Here is a 16,745-nt window from a genome sequence, read left to right as displayed (position 1 = left end):
GCTAAGAAGCAATAGAAATTAATGTAAAGATTGATATATTCAAAGACTCATTGCTGACTGTTGCAGGAATAAATGCTCAGATCATGTAGTTTAAACTACAGAACACAGTTCACTGATTTATTAATACAACGTAAACAACAATCAGCAAACTGTATACTTGGGATTCATATCAGGAATAGAACAGATAAACTAGAGTGTTAGACCATTAGAAAAATTAATAAACAGCTACAAATATCCAAACACTTCTCATAACTTACCATGAAAAGTTCTAATGCCCTTCTTGTCCCACACAGTTATTGGCACACAGGCTCCATGAGCAGTGTGGGTTACAAGCAGCTCTTGTTCTTGCAGGAATGTGAGTTTGCCTAATTGCACAGACCTCTTCCTGGCATAATGGATGTTCCAGCTTTATGCCAGGGCCACACAATCCACTAAGGTGCAGGCTGGCAGTAAAGTGTGTTCCCCATCCCAAGTCACACAGCCCACCTGAGCCATGGACTCCCCCACTTCCTGCCCTCCAAACTGCCACCGTGCTGATTGGAGTGTGGCTGCCCATATCACTCAGTGGGGAGGCCCCTCCCCAAGGCATTGAGGAGGGCGTGGTGCATTGGGGAGGATGTGGGGTGATTTCTCCATCCTCTGGTCAGGCTTTGGTGGTTCTCTCTTGCCACTATGAGGTTCTTCCTCTCCTCCATTATAAACAAAGCTCAAATGTTTGTCCTTGTTTTCAAGATGACCCTTTGTTTTAAGCTCTCATCTTGTAGTTATTTTATAGCCAAAATTTCCAATAATGTAAAATCTTGGGCATGGTTCTGTCTCTGTTAATATGATTTAGTCAACTTTGCTCTTCTAGAAATGCTTTTACAACAAACTGATTTGGGAACAAGCACACTTAATCAAGCACACTGCTTTTGTGTCCTTCTTTCAATGTTGTACTTTGGTAATGAATTACTGAAGTAATCTAATGGGGTTTCTTTTCCCCTGTGCCTTAATATGCAGAGTGTTCCGATGTGCTGAGTTAAATTGAGATTGCTCTGAATTGAAAGCCTTTTGGACTGTTATTTATATGGTAATTGCTTATATATGTAGGTGGACTTTTTGAAAGCACCAGCTTTCTTAGTGATTTTAGACTTTGAAATCACTGAAGGTGGAATTTAGTCTCCTAAAGTATCTAGGCACGTATCTTTAAATGTTTTGACATTTATTAAAATCAATCTTTATATGTAACACAGATTCTTCCTGCATCTCTTAGGCAACATCATGTGTTTTTTCAGTAAAAAGTCACTTGACATCTAGTTGGGACTTATTTTTTTCCAGGTTGATAAGTTCCATTCCAGGTAGACTTAGTTTTACTCTGTTGGGCATTTTCTTCTGTCAGCCTGCATTGAAGTAATTCTGTATAGAAATTAATATCATAGGTACAAGCTAGGCAACATTTTATATAAAAATGGATTTTATAACAATTGAATTTAAATTATTTCAGATCTTGTCAATAGGTGACCTTGCTAAAAGGTGTTCCTGATTTTAATATTTGAAATTTTTACCAACCTTGTTTTCTGGAAAAGCTTGACAAAAATTCATCACCCTTCAGAGGTCCATTGTGAGGTTTGCATTTTCGTCACCTGCTGCTGAAAAAAAAAATTGTTGCAGGGGATTGATTGATTTTGCCCAAAATTACCAAGCAAGTAGTTTTCTGTCAAACCAACTTATTCTATTTAGGTCATGATTCCCTTAGACAGAAGAGCATTGTGTGACTAAATTTTCATAATGTTCAATCTAAAGGAGGAAGCAAATGGGAATAGTTACACTTGAACTCTGTCATGTTTGCAGAATGGTGAACATGTTATCAATGTGGTTGCTATGAAATACTGTAATTGAGAGTCAGATATTGGGCATAATAAAATCAATGTACCGTTGCTTCTTCAGGAACTCACCTTCCTGTGTTAAGCTCACTATCACCATTGTGCTTGTTAACCAGTGCCCCCTGAAGTGTTAGATGCAGGCAGGTTCAGGTTCATCACCTTCTTAGGTGTAATTGCTGGATTAATTGAATAAAGCATGTTTTGCTTTATCACATATCATTTATGGAGAGTTTTGGAGAAAGCATCTCAACTAATCAACCAGAGATTTAAGCAATGTGGTTTTTTTGTCTCAACTTCACTCCTATTCTGAAATCTCACAAAGCTGGGAATTTCAGCGTATAACTTCATGAGTCTTATGAGGAGTGACTGAGGGAGCTGGGGGTGTTCAGCCTGGAGAAAGGGAGGCTCAGGTGGGACCTCACTCTCTCTACAACTGCCTGAAAGGAGGGTGTGGCCAGGTTGGCCTCTTCTCCCAGGCAACCGTGACATGACAAGTGGACACAGTCTTAAGCTGTGCCAGGGAAGGTTAGGGTGGACAGAAAGAATTTCTTCACAGAACAGGTGATTAAATATTGCAGTGGATGCTCAGGGAGGTGATGGAGACACCGTCCCTGGAGCTATGTAAGGAAAGACTTGATGTGGTCCTTAGTGCTGTGGTCTAGTTGACAGGCTGGTGTTTGGTCATAGGTTGGACTTAATGATCTCAGAGTTCTTTTCCAACCTAATTGATGCTGTGATTCATTTATTGTCAGGCGTGAGGTCCTATCAGAAAAGTGTCTTATTTAGCACTTTTTGTTGCCTGCCCTTGTTCTGTTGGTAAAAATAATTCTAACAGGGATCTGCCAGTTTTTATGAAGGAAGGCAGGTGGGTTTCATTTCTTTTTTTTGTTCTAGTTGTCTGCTTGTAAATCCAATATTGTGTAATTTAGTGACATTCTGAATGAAATGCTGTATGATGAGGATGATTATTATTGGAAAGCATAGTTCATGTAGAACTGAGGTCTACTGACAACTTTGCCTTTAATCTTCTGCATGTTACACATCATCTGTGTGTAGTTGTCTATGTTTAATAACTTTTCAGAAAAGAGATGGTTTTGTTCTTTGTGTAACACATATAAAGTTAACAGTTGTTCTGTAGAGGTTGTAGGGTTTTTTATGCTGATGTGCCCCTAAAATAATACTGTTTGTTATCTTATTAGATTAGTAGATTGCTGGAATGTGAAGAAGCTCTTTACCCGTCTGTTTTTAGGAGACTGCATATATATTCCATTCAAACTCACAAGCCATCATTACAATGCCAGAGGGGCTGCCACCATTTTCCCTTAAAAGTCTTATTTTCATTTGTCTGTCATCTTAAAATGTTAAGCTGTTGTGCATACAGAACTTAGGGTTGAAAGTTTTGAAGTATATTGAGCTATATTAAATGTCTGCTTTAACCTTAAAATAACTGACATTGAAATAAAAGGTGTTGTTTAGCAGGTTTGCACTGCAGGTGGCACAGTGAAATTATGAAAGTATGATTTGGGCAATGAAACAGAGACTAGTAGCTTTGCTGTCCGCTGTTGTGCAGTGAAGGGACTACAGTAAATCAGTGAACTGGAGTCATTAATCATAATGTACTACTGTCAATTGGCAGTTTTAACAAAGCCATTTCTCTGAATTTTTGCAGGCTTTAACTTGATCTGAGCTTTTTATATGCTGATGAAAAAGAAGAGCTTGGAGCAGTAGGTATTGCTTAGCCGACTAGTCCATCCCAGTGGCCCACTGTGTGCCTGGAGAAAGGAACTGATTAGCCAGGCACATGGTCTGACCCCCCAGAACATATGGTCTACTTTCACAAATTTGCAGCTGAGGGACTTCATGAAGCACAAGTGTCACTTTTAAGTCCTTGGTGGCTATTTCTTTCAGAACATTTGTGTTCCTTTTTGAATCCCAGTAGACTCTTGTAAGGAGTTCCATGCCTTGTTTTGTTTTGGTTTTTTCCTTGTATTACAGAGACAGAGAGACAGTTGAATTACCATTCCCTTCTGAATATGTTGGTTCCATTCCTGACTTTGACTCTCATATCTCTTCCACCAGGTTATCTCCATCCCAAACAACCTTAAAGAGCTCAATCTTCCATTTCATGGAAATTGTTCTGACACTTTGATTGTTATTTTTTTCTCTTTGGCCTTTTTAGTTCTGGCCATTTTCTTTTGGTACAGGGTCTGCTAGAACCATATACAGTCTTCAAAATAGATCCATTGCTCTGTGGATTTATTTGGTGATTTAGTTGTTTGCATTTACTCTGTTTATACATTGTTCCTTGCTTGCTTTTCCAAATGTTTTAATTACTTTTACAATTCATAATGAGCACTGCTGAGTGCTGCTCTTTGATAGACCTATTTAACTCACAATCTCTATCCTCTGAAGTAACATACAGTGAAGAAAAAGGGGGCAAAAGTGTCATCCAGCTTTGCTTACTGAATGCCTCTTTCTGGGATTTGGAAAAGTATTAAACATACGTAAAACACTACAAATGTTCTATCAGTACTTCCCATTTTTTTGGGGAACTTTGTATTTCACTCTAATGAGTTGCATTGGATGAAGATTTTATTTTCCCGTGCCTTAAATCTCATTATTTGATATATTGAATCAGTTTTCCACCCACCATATGCATTATTTTTATGGTTCATTTGTCTTCCCGTGTAGCACTGGTTGTTCATTGTTTGTGTTGTTTGACACCACTTCATTTGACTGTTGTCTTTACAGGTGGGAGAAGTGTAGTATTATCACCTGTGTAGTTGTAATGGTTTACTAGGTCATGATCTAGCAGGCCACTGTTTGACTAAAAGAATGCAAGCAGCACTATTGACTTACCAGGAATATAGACAAATCCATGTATGTACACTTGAACGGTTGCTTAGTCAGGGTAGAATTACTTTACAGCTTGCAAAATAAATGTTAAAAGCTGAGCTCATTTAGAAAGATAGAAGATTACAAAACTGCTTTCATCTGACCCTGATAACTTTATCATAACTTCTTCATATTCATTCTTCTAATGTCCTTTTTTCATCTTGTAGTTCTAGAGGAATAAAGCCAAAGGCCTTCTGGTCTGCTCTTTTACTGGCTCACTGTGTACTGTGCATGAACACAAAAGCCTCTTACCAATTTGAATGATTTCAAATAAGGGGAATGTTGGGGGAGTCCTAACTTTTAAAAGTTCTGGAACTAAATTCATGGAAGATAAACAACTTCTTTAATATAGTAGTAAAAGACATTGTTGAAAATCATGTAGGTGAGAACTTCTCAGTTTTAAGATCAGACTAAGATGGAATGGTAAGAAAAAGCAATACATGCACTTTCTTCTCATAACATTTTTAAAATTTGTTTGGTTTCTTAATTTAGATTCTTAAACATTCGCAGAGAAATTTGTATTAGATTTCTGTGATGTTAATTTTAATTTCACTTCTTTTTAAATTTGTTTTGCATAGACAGTACAGTAACTCAAGCTTTTGGGACTCCCAGTTAAAGCAGTTTAGATGGTTGGACATGTTTGATGTCAGTGTGATTTGAATTCATTCAGCTGGCTTTAGCTGTAGTGAGTATTATTTCTAAACAACTTCACACCTCCTACCAGCAAGAGTAAAGACACTGAAGTTTGTTTTCTATAGGGAATAATAGTACATTAGAGTTTTTATTAAAGAAGTTCATTGGTCATTGTAGAGTAAAATGCAGTATATTTTGGATGTACACAGTACACTTTGCAAAATTAATTGTAGTACTGTGAAAACAAAAGTATAAAAATAAAGCTAAACTTCTGTTGTGTCTTATGAAGTTCCAGATCTAGGTTTTTTTTTTTACTATGCCTCTACTGAATTTAAGCAGTGTCAGGATTCTGTCTTCTTTACTTGTGTTGAGTTGTTGATTTGCTGTAAGTGTTTGCTGTAGTTTATATGCTTAAGCATCCAAGAAACATCTGAGACAGTTCAATTGCCTGGGAATAAATGTATTTGCAGTATTACTAATAATAGCACAGACAACACTTTTCCCTCATAAACTCACCACTTTGAATAGATTTGGACAATAACTTCAGAAGTTTGAGTTGAAAACTATTTATCATAATGGTCTTGTTTTCTTTCCGGTCTACTGGTAGTCACAAGATACTGATTGTGATCTACAGTGAAGAAGTTTAAACTTCTGAATTTTGTACATTGTGTTTATATGGACAGCCACTTTGATCTGCCGGTGATTTAGCTGTTCCTGGAGCAATAAAATAGCGTGTTTGTGAAGTTTTACTGGTAAAAGCTGGAAGAAAATATGCTGTTTATTTTTTCTTTAATTTTTTATTTTTGGCAAATTTTCTATCTTCAGACTTAGATTAATTTGCAGTGTTCCAGGAAGATATTCATGGACTATGTTGCTTTGTTGAAGATATCTGAGTAATCGCTGGTGAGTTAAAACCTGTCTTGAAGAGGAATCAGAACAGTGCTGGTATGAAAATAGAAAATGGAGTGCTGTAATTTGCTGTCACATGTATATCAAAATGCAGATTTTGGGTAGACCAAGAACATGATGAAGTCCTATGACCTCTTGCCCTGGTATGTGTGTCCCTGAATGCTAGGGGCATTCAGAGTTCCAGACCAAATTACAAAGTAATTACGAAAAGTAAGTCCTGTGAGCCCTAGACATTGAGTTTGAAGAGGATACATTAATCTTTGCAGTTCCTTGGCCTTTCCAAACTACTTCAGTCATTTGGTGGTTTTTTTTAGATAGTGCACATGCCTAAAACTCCTGGTAAAAAAATAAAAAGTAAATAATTCTTCAAATTATTTAATAAAGGAAAATGTTAAAATATTATTTTCCTTGCTGATAGGATGGGTTATTCTCTCTCTGTAGAAAATAGGCCAAAAGTTGTGTGAGAAATTAAAATGGAATTAATTCATTGTATTAATAGTGGTTCGGGTAGCTGGTAGGAAAATCTTAGGGAATCAGTCTCTGGCTTGTGTATTGGGGAATTTGCCATGGCAGGATCATACTAGGGGTCACATAACCTCGGTCAGGAGGGTTCAGCCAAGGAATCTAGCCAAAGCAAACTGGAGAGGATTTGTGCAGAAATTTGGATGAGAAATACTGTGGATGGTGTAACTGAATTTAAAAAACTACTAATTCTGAAAGACAATGTGAAATTACAATGTTTTCTTTCTGACTGAAGTGTACTAGATTGCTAATTAGAATGTTTTTTTACCTCATCTGTTTCCTCCGAAGAGGATAACCACCAACTTATCTCTATCATGCTTTAAGGATAATAATTTAGAGCAGAGTCTAAAATCAGGAGTATTTTCTCCATTGCTTCATGGCTTTTTGATTGAATTCTTAATCTCAGTACTGTATGGGTTACCTGTCAGACTGTGTGATCCTTCTCATATTTACAGTACCCAGACAGTGATTTGGTTAACTTCTTAGTGAACTTTACAATTCATTGACCATTGCAGTGGAGTTAGGGGAACTTTATAGCTCCCTGAACTTAGGACACTGAAAAATTACGATTTATAATCAGTGTATAAGTTATTTGAACACTATTTTCCTAAGTCGGTGCAAGGTTAGTCATGTTTCAAAGTCAACATTGGAAACCCATGTGAAGGCAAAGAATATATAGTTCCTTGTTCATCTGGATTTTCTTGAAAGTACTTAAGACCAGAAAACTTCTAGGAACAACTGAAAAATTTATATTAAAGTCTGGAAATGAATTTTGAAGAGCTCTGAGAAACTTTCACCAGCTGCTTTTGTAATGCAGTCTCATGTATAGAAACTGGAGTTCATTTATTAGTTACAAGTTTTTTGTTGTAAGACTTCTTAAGATCAGTATTCGACTTACTGAAAATATATGAAGGACTCATGGAAGTCTCAAAAGGCTCTTTACTACCCCTTAATTAGTTTTAAGCAAACTTTGAGGCCTAAAAGAGGCTTTTAGTCTGTCAGAATTGGGCAGTGAAAGCTGCTAAAGCAAAATGAATGAAAGCTACTGAGTTGTTTGCTTTGGCTGTTCAAGAAAGGCTATATTTCTTGTTTGTTATACCTTTTAATGACTGGGAGAGAGGTTTTGCATGTTTGGTTGTGGTTTTTGGAAGATACTGTTGCTCAGTGGCCAAGTTTCAGTAAGCTGTACTGAAAGTTGTTATATGTTGGTGCAGAACAGTAAGGACCACAGAGCAGCTGGAAATCACATGAGTCTACCACATGCAAATAATTTGACAATCTGTATACGGAGAATGCAGAAACAATTTTAAAAATGTAGACTGCTCCTGCTGGCAATAAATTCCCCTGTCTACATCTTGATGCAGCTTGAGGCAACTCAGTGATATGCTTTTTATCAGTGGCTTTATGTTCATATGCCAAAAGAAAAGAAATGTGTATTGAGAGACTTCAAATAATTTCTTCTGTGCTTAAGGAGATTTTTTTCATGCCATCACTTAAATACATATAATATTACATGTGTACTAATACTTAGACTATTATAGTCTAAAGAGTTAGTATGTTGGTGACATTTGTGCTTTCAAGAGGGGGTTTTTTATTCCTGCTTATTTATAAATGTACCATATGCAAGGATTGAAATTTCCTCCTCCCCTGTTTTCTTGTTCCAGTCAATGACAAGTTGTTCTTGTAACAGTCATGCAATGTCTGAATTGAAATTTACTTCCTTTTAAAGAAATCCAAAGCCATTTGGGTACATTTAGACTATGATAATGTCTAGTGAGGAACAAGTATGATAATTATAGTGTTTAAAAAACCCCCCACGCCTTAGAGCAACCTTTTTTATATCTCCTTAAAATGATACAGTCTTATTTGTAGAAGGATTTTATTTCCTCTAAAGCATATATCTGTGTTGGAATCTTAATTTGTTCAGGTTTTACCTGAACCAGATGCATTTTACACTGTGACCCTAGACTATCCTATTACTAATTAATTATCCTAGACGGAAAATTCTGCTTTCAGCTTTGACATTGTCTTTCAGCATTCAAGAGCTGATAAATGGATGGCAGTGACAAATTTTATTTTTCCTCTTCACTATCATGAAATAATATAGGAGGATAGACTCTTAAAAAACCTGCTGTGCAGAAGCAAGTAGTCTGCATGCATTGCTCATCTGAAGTATAACTGAATTTAGAGGTGAAAATGCTCTTTCTCTGTTACTATCTTTTAACTTCTACATTTGAAAAACTTGTGAAAAATCATCTATGCTTTTATGTCCTTGCAAAAACAAAGGCAAGTGCATTGTTGAGTACAGTCTGCATTGGCCATTCACCTGCTGAAAGAAAGGCAGCAGAACTCTGGCTCTGCCTTCCCTTCCTTTCTGTCAAGGGCAGTGATCTCACAGGTCTGTGAATAGCTCTGATTGAGTCATTCTTTTAGGTGTTGTGTCCTACATGGTGCTGAAGATGAGTTGTTCACTGGAGCTGAGCAAATAAAGGTTTTCCATCTTGGGTGCTGTTATTCCGTCTTCCTGCTTTGTCTCCTATGTATGCAAACAGGACTCCAGCCGGACTAGGCTGTATTTTTTTGTTTCAATGTTGCCTGATGAAGGGGATGCTGGTCCAGGTCTTTGCCAGCCTCTTCCTGCTCCTGCCAATATCCTCTTCCACAGCTACTGTTTGTTTCAGGGAACTGCTGGTGTGCACACATTGCCTAGTTTCTGTGCCACAGTTGCTAATGATGCTTTGCTCATCATGCCTGAAGGAAAGGCTAAGTTCCCTCCTTCCTCTGTGCATGCTGGTATTTGTTTTCCTCTTCGCAAAATATTTGCATGTAAATCCAGTGTGTATATAGTTAATAAACAATGTTGGAATTTGGCTACAATGTCCAGACTTGTAACTTATCTTGCCTCCTTGCAGCAATTTTTCTTGGTTTTCAATAAAAAACAAATTGTGGGATAACAAATGAGTTTTCCCTGATGGGAGTTGCTGAGGTTGTTGGCATGGATTCTGTCACATTGGAAAAGATGCAATATGAAATGGAAATGCTAGTGCATACCTCTGAGTTGTTGATGTTGATGGGGAGTTGTTGACAAATGGCTGATGTCATTTCACATCAGCAAACTGACTCATGAGCGTAGTATACTTTTTCAATTTATAAAGTGTATTTATAAATTATATGTGCTTTATATATAAAAATATTTCCTAATAACAGATACATACAGTTTAATCTGTTCATACTTGGTTTAAGTGTTTTTATGTTGCGAAAGAGATTTGTTTTAGTAAGCATCGCTTTAGACCTTTATTAACCTAAAACAAACCTTAAAATAAGCCTAAATAAATTTTTCTTATTTTTTTAGAGGTTTGTTTAACCTCTGAAATGGACTTTGCTAGTCGAAAATGTCAAGAACTGGTTTCATGATTAAGATATGGCTGATGTATTGGTGGAAAGGAATGGCGTGGGCAAGATTCTCTTCCAAAGCTTGACAAAAGCAGACTTAGGGAAACTTAGTTACAAATGGCAATACACATGTTTTGAAATAATATACTGTTAAACCACTGGTTTGGTTATTGGCATAGTTTACTAAAGGATCATAGCTTTTATCTTTGGAGTTACAACTGAGATTTGTAATGCTAGATATGCTTGTGGATACTTGCCTAACACTATTGTTACAAACTCGTAGTAGAAAATGCTGTTGCTTACAGTCTACTTGTGAGCAAAAAAGTTGGTGGTATTTTTCCCTTCTTTATTTTTATGGTGTTAGTTGTTTCTCTGTTTCTTTAATTTCAGCTGAAGTAGGTAACTTAGTTCTGAGATTTGAAACTTTGTTACAAGCAACAAAGTATATTCTAGTGTCAAGGTTTGGTTTTGTTTGTTTTTTCACCTAGTGTTGTGTTTCTTAAGCACTTTTACTTCCTTATGGTGAGATCACTGATTTATGACAACACTCAGGGTACATTTAGCACTGGAAACATTCATTGCTCTGTAGAAAATGGTCCACAAGAAAATTTAAAGAGTCACAAAGTGAAGTGGCTGCTCTAAGTTGTGATTTCATCACTGATAATTAGTAAAGGAAGAAAACCTAGGTATGATAAAGGTGGTCACAAGCCACCAGTATGACGAATCTTAATCATCTGATTTTTTTCTTGAGGCTTTATCAGAAGATCTATTTCAATGCAGAGTGGAAATTCTTAATGATTTTATGCATGGCAATGGTGTAACATAAAACTCCTGTGGTGGGTTCTGTCCCATTCCTGTTCAAGGAAGGTGACTTAAGACTGGAACAGGTGTAGAAAAGGACTTGGATGGTCAGGCAAACTGCAGCAAGAGGAAACTAGAAGAAACCAGCTTGCTTATTTGTCTTGTAGAAGAATGACTGGGAGAAAATAATGTTCGCATGAATATCGCAGGCAAGAAGTGAGGGGAGGAATTGTTAAAAGGCCAGTCTTTGTCCTTAGCCCCACATATCCATGTGGGTGGATGTACAGCAAGTGAGCTGTAGAATCAAGAAAAAAGCCCTCTTGCATGTAAGGCATTGGAAAAAACTGTAGGGGAATTTGTTATTCACAAATGCTTCCTGCAAAAGATTTCAGATGATATAGCAGATCACGACAGAATATATCTTAAGCTTCCTAGCATTTTAAATCTTGAGATGCTTGATTTAAAAGTGTAAACTAACCTTTTAACCAAGTTTTATGACCTTTTAAACTTTTCCACTTGTTACAAGAGCATGGTATAAAATAGATATTTCTATTCTCAGTCAAGGGTTAAAATTAGCTTTCTGTGAAATCAAATCCTGCTGCGTACAGAAAACAGAGCAACTGACAGTTTATAGCACAACAGTTGTCTTGCATCTTGCATGGAGTATATAACTCTGGAATAATAGTCTCCAGTAACACCTTCAGTATATCTGCAGGTGTGCTGGCAGAGGACTCAGAACAAGCCACGTTAGAAGCTTGTTGTGTTAGAGTTGATTTTCTGCTATCTGCTAATCTGGAATAAACAAACTTCAGAGATGAGACTTTCATTAAGTAAGCATAGGAAACACATGGGGGTATGTGTTATTGTCATCCCTGCAGAGAAAAACTGCTGGTTGAAATGATTCATAATTTCTGCATAATCAGAGCTCTTTTTTTTGTTTCTGAAGTAAAATGCATTTATAATTGTATATTTGCTGGTGAATCTCTTTAGAAGTTCTTCCCAAAAGAAGAATGTTCCTGTCTAACTGTTTTGATGAGGCAGAGGGAGAGGGGATGTGAGTTGAGGAGAGTATGTGTCAGTCACAAAGATTACCCAATTTTGGAGTAAGTCCAAATGAAAATTTTAGTGCCTCTTGTGAACTCTTGGCTTTTTGTTTTTCTTTTCTTTTTTGTTCTTTTTTTTTTCTTTTCTCTGAGTAAAAAGAGGCTGAATTGGGAGGGAGGTAGATAAAAATGTGAGACTTGTTTTTCGAATGCAGAAAAGAAATTGTGATCGGAGAATGTCAGGCAATTTTTCGATTAAAACCAGAGTTTTCTCATTAGGTGCAACCTCTTCTTTCTAGGGGTGACTGAAGTACTTAACACTGAGATACTGTGTCATAAGAATGGATTTGGGAAGAGTCAAAGACTTGACAGGATGACTTTTATTACTGTCTGAAAAGTCATACAGTTGTCTAAATCACCAGTGGATCACTTTACCTGTGTATTAATGAACTTGTTCGGAGTCCATTTAAAATACCAGCTATTGAGTCAGAATGTTTAGTCTGTTAAAAGTATGTTATTAAATCAGTGAGTTTTGCAGTGCATTAATGACTTAAAAATTGAAGTAAGTCAAAATGGCACATTCAGAATTCATGATATCAGTAGAAGTTTAGCCACTGAGTAACAGTAGTGGTAGTATAAGGTTAGCAGGTTCCGCATTCTGAACAACCAGGTTCAGCACCTTCTCTGGTGGAAGACTTAACAGTTCATCTCATACTAAAGATTTTAAAATGTAAATGCTGGATAAACAAATCAAGCCAAAAAGTTCTTAAAACCCCCCCCCAAAAAATATTTTGCACTTCCTGCTGCCGCAGTTTAAGGTGTTTTCCCCAAATCTTTCAAGTTCTAGTCCTGAAGCTTTTATCTTGATTCCGTTTTTCACAAAAACTAACCTGGATTTGCAGCAGCATGTGTATCAAAACATTTTTTGTCACTGATTTGAGCGGGTTCACAGCTTGTACAACGAAGAATTTTGTCTTCTGACAAACCCCCACTGTTTCATTAAAGCATTATATTTTATCACCAGGAAGAAAGCAGATTGAGTAAAAGGTTGGGGTTTGGGGTTTTTTTTATTTTTAAATATAACAGTGTTACAGCACTGCAGTTACTGGACTTCTTAAATCTAAGATCTGTTAAATCTTGCTTAGACTTTGCTTCTACACATCAGGCTACGATAACTGAAAGGTAATAATGCTGTCCATCAGCTCTTTACAGGACTCCTCATTATCTACCTGCAGGGTTCTCATTTAGGAATAAATAAACGAGCTCTTGTAGCCTTTTCAGGATCAGACCTCAGAGTCTGTAGTTCATTACATTTTGTTTTAATTATTGATGGGGATATTGATAGTGAATTAACACTTTCCTGTCCTTTTCCTGCTTTTTATGCAACCTGTTCTGTGTCTGTGATAACCCATTGTTACCACACTGAGAGTGCATGAGCCATCAAATGAAGAGGAAGGTGCAAGTTCAGATATGCGTAAAAGCAAAAGCACAACTGAATTCCTTCAGAAAGAGTACTCAGCCCAAAATCATTCTTATAGAAAAATACCATGGTAATACCTCGCCTGTAAGATGGAACTTTGACCTCCTGGAAGGTAGTTTGAAAGGAAAATGAATAAGGAAGTAGAAATGAACACCAGAAGCAGAAATTTTAGACCGGCTTAGTAGGCTATACTGATGAGCGTTGAACTATTTTGTGCACTTCAGAAGACTGACTGTGAAGTGTCCCCCCCCCCAAAAAACAACAAATGGAAGAAATTAGACCAGAAGAAGACTTTCTTTTGTCCCTTTTAAGCATGTATTGCCATGCAGTTGTTACATAGCAGCAGCACTGATACTTCATTGTGGTTTCAGGCTGCCCCACAAGTGCCATTGGTGCCTGCTGCCTTATTCCCACTTGTATCCCCCAGCAAGAATTAGGGCAAACATAGGTGCTTTTTGCCTGCCCAGTCACAGGCACTGGGTTGTTTATAAGTAAAGGTTGTGTGTGTGAATTTTACTTCCCCCTCCCAAGTCTTTTTGGAGTCTGTGTATCTGATGTGTCTCATCTTGTAAAGATGTTAGATTAAAATCCTGTTGTAAACTATGACTTGTTAGAACAAGTTAAAAAAAGAAGTTGCATATGTTATCCATCCAACCCCTCCCTGACCAATCAGCAGCATACTGGATATCTGTTTTGGTTTTGTTTTCCCCAAAGAAGGCAAGGTTCTTTGATTATGAAGGAAAAAAAAAATTACAAGGTTGAGAAACATTGTCTTAAACTTAAGAAAGAGCCATGGGAACCCTTACATAGGCTGGAGATCTTAGTACAAAAATTACAGGTCTGTAGTTCTAGTGGTTCCAGCTACATGGTTTTTAGTTTGTTTTGGGGTTTTTTTAAGGATGGATAAAATATGTACTGTGCTCATTTTGCTTTCAGTTCAAGGAAGTATTTTTATTACTTTTTCCTTTTTTTTTTTTTGTAGTCTAGGAATAGCCATCTGATTTTTGGTTATTTGTTACACCTCAATTTGTTTATTCCAGGATTTTTCTTTCTTGGTACCTTGCTTTTTGATAATGTTTTCATGGATTTCTGTTCTGTTTAGAAGTCTGAAAGACTTAGCCATTCTTTCAGATGTTATACCTACTGTGTAACAGCCATATAATTACTTCATTGTTTAAGGTTGTGATCAATAGTGTAAGTCAGCTTTCATGGTACAAAACAGATTTGTGTTGATAAACTGTTACAATTATGTTGTGCTGACTTCAAGAGCCATTGTGGGAGAAGGACATGAGTAATATAGATAAGGGAGATTAACCCTGACATCTGTGGGAGATGGGCAGACAGAAAGGGAAGTGATTAGATGAGTAATACTCTGCTTTCCATGCCACTGTAAATTAGCATCAGGTAGCTTTCTCATGTCTTTGCCCTCATGCCTTTGATATACCCAAAGATCAAATAACTTTTGTTCGTTTCCATGTTTGTAGCAGATTTTCTTACAGAACAGTGAGACTGTTCATGTGTAAAATGAATTTTAAAAAAGCAAATGTAGCATTTAAGTCTGTCAGGTGTGAAAAATAATCACCCTCAAAGTGCAGGCAAGTGAGCTGCTTCACAGAAATTGGTTTATGTGCTACTTATACCAGATGGTAAGTGTGAGGTAACTTCTCTTTGAGCAGGTCATTGAGGCAGATAATGCAGAGCATAAACAGTGTCCTCTCTTCACAGCTTGAGGGGAAAAAATAAATAATAGCTATTAAAAGAGAGAATGGAGTGAAAACCAAACCTGGACATTGCATTCAGCTTGTTTCTTCTTAGTAGTGCTGTCTGGGGGCTGGAAGAGGTTCGAGAGCATTAGATTACATCCTGCTGTTTTTAAGAACATCATGTGGAATTCCCCCATGGAGGTGGAAGGTGTTGACTTCCAAAGTAGACAGCTTTAAGAAAGAAGATCTCTGTGGCTGAAACGAGAGATTTGTACTAGAAGATACTGGAAGAGTGTGTCTGTGCAGGGATCCACTGCCTTCTTTGCAATAGAATGCAATTTCTAGTTTTATTTCACATCTTTTCCAGTTCTCCAATAGGTAGAAGTTGCTTGAATGGAATAAGGTTGTGTACCTGCACATTTATATACATGTGTATGAAATTTATATATTTTTCAACTTTTCTTTTGAATTTGATTAAAGTAGTGGTCACTGTTCTTCTTTCAGAAAAAAAACTTCATAATCTAAGTCTTAGTTCTGCTAGACATCTCTAATATACCTGGAAGTCCTCTTACAGCCTTCAGTTTTACCTGATCTTGCATCATTCTGTGCTAATAATTAAAGTGTACCGGGGTGTCTGAAGCTAATGTTGAGGACTTTTCAGTATCAAGATACTTTTTGTTTCCACAGAGAAGGCAGAGAAAGCCCTCCTCTCATTTGTGGGTGTTCACTGTGAATTTTTTTTTCATGTGCCAATAGGAACAGTTCAGGCAGATGACTGAAATGTAGTTCCATACAGTAAAGGTATTCAGCTGGATAGTGCATGATGTAAACACTTCAGTTATTTTCTTCAGTGCTCTGAGTCAACCTACTATAAAGGCTAAAAATGGGAGATAGATGGCAGTTTTTAAAGTTTTCAGAGTTGAATGAAGATTTCTTCTTACTGCTGCCGTGTCTGAGAAAACTCCAGAAATATTTGTCCTGCTCAGGCTGATGGATACAATACTGGCGTGATACAATCCATTGATCCTTCTTAGGGCTGGTTGTTTATTGAGGAATGAAAATTAATGACTTGGATCCTCCCTCTTGTGCAGAAGGCGTGGGAGAAGGAGGAATTCTTCATGGGCCATGAACTGGGTTTCATACCACGTGGTATTAAAGGTCATTGTGTTGATGGAACATGTTTGCTGCTAGATACTTTTTTTCCATCTCATGATACAAGTGTTTGGGTGCCCGTATGGAGTTCGCATGGCAAGAGGACCCACACAGGAGCAGTTCTTGAAGTACTACAGCCTGTGGGAAGGATCTGTGTTGGAGAAGTTAATGAAGGACTGCAGCCCATGGGATGAACCTGTCTGGGAGTAGGGGGAAGAGTAAGAGGAGGAAGGAGTGGCAGAAAAGAAGTATTTATGGACTGGCCACAACTCCCATTCCCCGTTCCTCTGCACCACTGAGGGACATGGGGGCTGGGAGAGAAATAGGAGAATCATTAGAGAAGTTGAGCCTG

At 37.3% G+C, this 16,745-nt stretch overlaps 1 protein-coding gene across 7 annotated transcripts in view; it reads left to right on the top strand.

Moving 5' to 3' along the window:
* Positions 1-16,745, top strand: part of LRCH1 (leucine rich repeats and calponin homology domain containing 1) — a 118,870-nt gene that overhangs the window by 30,277 nt on the left and 71,848 nt on the right. The gene's annotated exons all lie outside the window — the stretch shown is intronic.

Source organism: Corvus moneduloides, chromosome 2, assembly GCF_009650955.1.
Source record: "Corvus moneduloides isolate bCorMon1 chromosome 2, bCorMon1.pri, whole genome shotgun sequence".
NCBI lineage: Eukaryota > Metazoa > Chordata > Aves > Passeriformes > Corvidae > Corvus > Corvus moneduloides.
This window is presented reverse-complemented; position numbering and strand designations above follow the sequence as displayed.